Below are 6,611 nucleotides of genomic sequence, written 5' to 3' on the forward strand. Positions count from 1 at the left end.
CCATGGGGCGCGTGTTCTGTCGTCGGCTGGCGCAGGCCACTGCTGGGGTCTCTTCCCTTCTTTCATTATTTGCAGTTGTCGGGGGAGGTGAGAGATGATTTACGTGTTTGGCAGGTGTTTTTGGCGGATTTTAATGGTCGGGCTCTGTGGATGGAGGCGCCTGTTTCCAACGTGGACTTGGAGTTGTTTTCGGATGCTTCAGGTTCGTGTGGGTACGGCGTTTATTGCCGGGGGCAGTGGAGTGCTGGGCCCTGGCCGGCTGAGTGGAGGGAGGCAGGTTTTCTGGGGAATCTGGTCCTGTTGGAACTTTTCCTGATCGTACTGGCTACGGTTCTGTGGCGAGACAGGTTGCGGAATAAGCGGGTACGTTTCTACTGCGATAATTTGGGTGTGGTGCAGGCGATCAATAGCCAATCTGCGTCTTCTCCTCCGGCCTTGAGATTGCTTCGGTTGTTGGTGTTGAATGGTTTGAGGTTGAATGCTTGTTTTGTTTCTGTGCATCTTCCGGGGGTGGAGAATTCTATTGCTGACGCCCTTTCTCATTTTCAGTGGCAACGGTTTCGGGAGTTGGCGCCGGAGGCAGAAGTGGACGGGCTGTCATGCCCCCAATGGCTCTGGAGCGTGGCCTTGGGGTCTCGGCAGAGTTGATTCGTCGGTCCGTGAGTAGTGGGACATGGTCGGCTTATTCTGCGGTTTGGTCTCTGTGGGAGGAGTTGTTGGCGCGGACGGGGGGTGGTGGTTCGGTTGCGGACCATCAGACCTTGTTGATATACTGGTTGGGGATGATGTTTGGCGAGGGAGTTTCGTTTTCGGTTGCCTCTAAGCGTGTTGCGGCTGTATCTTTCTGGTTGCGGCTGCGGGGACTGGTGGATGGCACGAAAGGGTTTTTGGTGCGGCAGGCCTTGAAGGGTTATCGGCGGGGAAGGGTTCATCGGGATGTCCGACGTCCGGTTTCTTTCGAGGTGTTGTTGCAACTGTGGGAACAGCTGGGGGTTATTTGTGTGTCGTATTGAGAGGTTCTTTTGTTCCGGGCTGCTTTTTCTTTGGCTTTTTTCGGGGCATTTCGGATTTCCAAGTTGGTGTCGGCTACTCGCAGAGGTAACGGGGGTCTGTTGCGGGAAGATGTTAGTATACAGGACGGAGTTTTGAGGTGTCGATTGCGGAGGTCAAAAACTGATCAGGAGGGTAGGGGCGCGGTGTTGTGGTTGCGGTCTCTGGCGGGCTCGGCATTGTGCCCAGTGCGGTGTGTGGAGGAGTTTTTGGCAGTGCGGCCGGCTGGGCCTATCCCGTTGCTGGTGCATCAGGACGGGTCCAGTTTGTCGGTTTTCCAATTTGTTGCGGTTTTTCGGAAATGTTTGAGGGCGGCGGGGTTGCCGTCACAGGAATATGCGTCACATTCCTTTCGCATAGGCGCGGCAACAGAGGCAGCAAGATGGGGGTTGGGGGAGAGTGTGATAAAAAGAATAGGTCGATGGGAGTCATCGTGTTTTAAAGCGTATGTGCTTTGAGGGTAGGAAAATGGGCTGTTCTGTTGGGTCGTTTATTTGTTTGATTCATCATGGGGTGGAGTTTTAAGCGGATGTTCTTATTTTGTTTTGTAGGTTCGGCGACCTGCTTGGCGTGGATATTTGGCCATTCGTACGTCTACTGGGTGCCTTGAGGGCTGACATACAGCGGAATGGTAGGCAGCTGGGTTTTTCCCCGGCTGTGTTAAGGGTCCGCTGGATTGGTTTGCGAGGCCTTCTGTGGGGGCGGGTGCTGCCTGAATTTCACGCCAATGTCGCGTTGGACTGGGTGCCCGACGTTGTTGTGCTCCATGTGGGGGGGAACGACTTAGGAGTCCGCAGGTCCCGGGACGTTATTCGGGATATAAAGTTGGATGTACTCCGCTTACTGGCGGAATTCCCAGATTTGATCGTGGTTTGGTCGGACGTGGTGGCTAGGAGGAGTTGGCGGTTTGCGCGGTACGTCGATCGTATTAACAAAGCGTGGGCGAAGTTAAATAAAGAGGTGGGGCGCTTTGTCCGTCGCCAGGGTGGATTGGTGGTGCGTCATCAAGAGTTGGATGCTGCTTCGTCTCAATTTTTGAGGGTGGACAGGGTGCATCTGAATGACCTGGGGATTGATATGTGGGCCCTTGGGATTCAGGATGGTTGGAATTGGCTCTCAAGGTGTGGCAGGACGCCCACAGGTGAGGTGTCACCGGTGGTCGTTGCTGGCAGTGTTGGATATTGGGATCCTGGGGGGCAATTCATGGCTAAGAGATGCGTTATATAGTGTGATACGCGTCTCTTGGAGGTAAATATGGTGGGTGCGGCTCCTGTAGGCTAAGAAGGCCTAGGGAGTTGAATACTTGGAAGTTTGTGGAACAGGTGTCCTTGGGTCGGTGAAATGCGGCCAAGGGCAAGGAAAGTCATAAGGAATTGGATGAGGGAATACAACGTGTTTGGGGTTGCCTCCCAGGATCTCTCGTAAAGGTTAACAGCGGTTTTACAAGTTTAAATGATGATCTGTTATTTATTATGGTTGAAAATGTGTATTATGTTAAATAAAAGGTATGTTTTATATAAGTTAATAAAGGTGGCTGCTACGGCCATATTTTACCACTATAATGGCTGGTGTGTTATTTAGGGGAAGTTGGGAGGTTAAGTGGGAAGCCGGAAGGTGATTCTTCCATCCCATTAAGTCAGAACAGCAATGGAGCGTGCGCAGCAGAGCGGAATACGCTATTGACTTGGGGGGAAGACTGTAGGCAGAGCAAGGGTTAAATGGGAGAAGGGCTAGACGGAAGTTAGAGTGGGGGGTGGAGTTAGGGAACGAGTTCGCGGGCAGTATATAGAGAGAGGGAAGGAAGTGTAGGAAGGGGTGAGAGTGACAAGGTGAAAGTTCCCGCCCACCCGCCCCTTTGTTCTAGTTGTTAAGTGTTGCTTACCGGTTGCCTGGGGTGGTTACATGTTTTAGCAGGGCAGTGTTGGAAATTGGGATCCTGGGGGGCAATTCATGGCTAAGAGATGCGTTATATAGTGTGATACGCGTCTCTTGGAGGTAAATATGGTGGGTGCGACTCCTGTAGGCTAAGAAGGCCTAGGGAGTTAAATACTTGGAAGTTTGTGGAACAGGTGTCCTTGGGTCGGTGAAATGCGGCCAAGGGCAAGGAAAGTCATAAGGAATTGGATGAGGGAATACAACGTGTTTGGGGTTGCCTCCCAGGATCTCTCGTAAAGGTTAACAGCGGTTTTACAAGTTTAAATGATGATCTGTTATTTATTATGGTTGAAAATGTGTATTATGTTAAATAAAAGGTATGTTTTATATAAGTTAATAAAGGTGGCCGCTACGGCCATATTTTACCACTATAATGGCTGGTGTGTTATTTAGGGGAAGTTGGGAGGTTAAGTGGGAAGCCGGAAGGTGATTCTTCCATCCCATTAAGTCAATATTTGTAGCGCATCCTGCACAAAATACCGCATAATAATCCGCTGCGGACAGTTAAATTATACGCGCAACATCTTCTTTTATAGTGTGTGCATCCCTAAAATATCAGTGACATCTAGTGCACATTTTCCGTAGACTGTGTCCGCTAAGGACAGTTATATTATCCGTGCAACATTTCCTTTTATAGCGTGTGCATCCCTAAAATATCAGTGACATCCAGTGCACTTTTTCTGTAGACGGTGTCCGCTTCTGACAGTGACAGGCCCACATCTGCACACGTTACGTGTGCGCTTCAAAAAAAAAATCTGTGACATAAAATTAGATTTTTCAATAGACGGTGTCCTCTTCTGACAGTGATCTGACCAGGCCCACATCTGCTGTGTAAAGTGTGCGCTTTTAAAAATTTTCTGTGACATAAATTTTATTTTTTCAGTAGACAGTGTCCTCTTCTGACAGTGACCTGACCAGGCTCACATCTGCTGTTTAACTTGTGCGCTTCAAAAAAAATTCTGTGACATAAAATTCTATTTTTTAATAGATGGTGTCCTCTACTGACAGTGACCTGACCAGGCCCACATCTTCTGTATAAAGTGTGCGCTTCTAAAATGTTTCTGTAAAATAAAATGTAATTTTTCAATACACATGTCCTCTTCTGACAGTCGGTATGGGTAATTTGTACTTGCCTTCCGTGGATGTAGTAGCCATTTCTCAGGCTCCCTCTCTGGAATCGAACACTGATTCCCCGTTACTCATGGTAACCATGTTAGGCGCATAAATGAACATCGAAAGTTGATAGGGCAGACATCCAAATGGATCATCAACATCACGGGGATGTGCGATCAGGCATAAGTTATCTAGAGTCAACAAAGTGGCAGCAGGCCCTCGCCCCATAATGTTTGCGATGGTCAGCTCACCTGCAGGCCCTCAACTATAATTTTTTTGATGGTCAGCTAAGCAGCAGGCACTCTCCCATAAGAGTCTGGTCAACACAATCCACGCCACCGCGAGTCACGTAACTAATTAGCACGGAGGAGTCTCGCTGGTTATCAGAATTAACTAGACAAATCGCTCCACCAACTTAGAACGGCCATGCACCACCTCCCATAAAATTGAGAAAGGGCTATCAATCTGTCAATCCTTTCCGTGCCTGGGCCGGTTAAGGTTTGCCATGTTAAGTCAAATTAAGATGCAGGCTCCACTCCTGGTGGTGCCCTTCCTTCAATTAGTTTAAGTTTCAGCTTTGCAACCATACTCCCCCCGGAACCCAAAGACTTTGGTTTCCCGGAAGCTGCTCGGTTGGACATGGCAATAACGCTGCTGGATCGCCTGTTGGATCGTCTTAGAACCTCTGACTTTCGTTGTTGATTAATGAAAACATTCTTGGCAAATGCTTTCACTGTGGTTCATCTTGCGCCGCTCCACGAATTTCACCTCTGGCGGCGAAATACGGATGCCATCAGCCATCCCTCTTAATCATGGCCCCCGAAAATCAACCACATTTTTGGCTGAACTTGTACTTTATATACAAGTAAATATATAGGAAAGAATGTTTCCTAACAATTTTTCCTCTAAAATAGATTTCAGTTTTGTGCATATTATTGTCAATCTGTAAAAGTAGCGTACTAATCGGACAACATCGTTCCAGCAGTGACCTGGGAGTCTAAGATGCATCCAGGCATCCTCCCCATGCTGTTCCTAAACCATTTCGGTGGTGTTTCCATCAATTTAGAAGATTTTCCTATGAACCAGGCACCCTACCCTCCTCACTGGGTGCCTGGTTTAATGCTCGGGTTCTCCCATTGACTTCCATTGTACTCGGGTGCTCGGTCGAGCATCCAAACATCCCGATGTGTTCCGGCCCGAGCACCCGAGCACTAGGGTGCTCGATCAACACTAGTGAAGAGGGCACTACTGGGGGGAATTATATGTAAAGAGGCCACTACTAGGGGCATTATATCTACTGGGGCCTAAATGGAAATTACTACTCAGTGGAACTGGGGCCGAAATGGGGATGATTACGAAGTAAGGGTATAAAAGGAGGCATTATTGCTAAATAGATGTGTTCTGTGTCACAATATGCAGAAACAAGTTGTGGTCAGGAAAGGTCATCAGAGTGATCTATACATTATCTGGAAGTCATTGAGTGGAAGTCTAAACAGGATTAATAATGACTGGGACCTAAAGAAAATGTGGTCATGGTGGGACGGTATTATTTGGCCTTCATATAGTGTTATTATTGGTAATGTTGGCTACTGATTCTGTAATACAGGGCTCCAGATGGCGACCAAAATGGTCGCCAATGCGACTAAGAATTTACAAATGGCGACAAGACTTTTTAGTGTGCCCCCCCAACACCCCAGTATAAGAAACATTGGTGGCAGTGTGCCCCCCCAACACCCCAGTATAAGAAACATTGGTGGCACAGTGTGCCCCCAACACCCCAGTATAAGAAACATTGGTGGCTCAGTGGGAAGTGCCAATGAGGGTTAAAAAATAACTTAAAAAAATTAACTCACCTCCTCCAGTTGATAGCGTAGCTGTCGGTCTCCTGTTCTGTCTTCAGGACCTGTGGTGATGTCACTGAGCTCATCACATGGTCCATTACCATGGTGATGAATCATGTGATGTATCATGTGATGAGCACAGTGATGTCACCACAGGTCCTTTGACAGGTCCTGAAGAAAGAACAGGAGATGATCAATTGGAGGAGGTGAGTTAATTTTTATTTTTTAACCCTCATTGGCACTCCCCACTGCGCCACCAATGTTCATTATATTGAGGGGGGGGGCACACTGCGCCACCAATGTTTATTATACTGGGGTGTTGGGGGGGGGTGCACACTGCGCCACCAATGTTTATTATACTGGGGTGTTGGGGGGGTAATGTTTATTATATTGAGGGGGGCACACTGCGCCACCAATGTTTACTATACTAGGGTGTTGGGGGGGGGGTGCGCACTGCGCCACCAATGTTTATTATATTGAGGGGGGCACACTGCGCCACCAATGTTTATTATATTAGGAAGGCACACTGCGCCACCAATGTTTATTATATTGAGGGGGACACACTGCGCCACCAATGTTTATTATATTAGGAAGGCACACTGCGCCACCAATGTTTATTATATTGACCTTCTACTATGCATTCTGTATTAAAGAATGCTATTATTTTCCCTT

Source organism: Bufo gargarizans, chromosome 3 (assembly GCF_014858855.1).
Source record: "Bufo gargarizans isolate SCDJY-AF-19 chromosome 3, ASM1485885v1, whole genome shotgun sequence".
Lineage (NCBI taxonomy): Eukaryota > Metazoa > Chordata > Amphibia > Anura > Bufonidae > Bufo > Bufo gargarizans.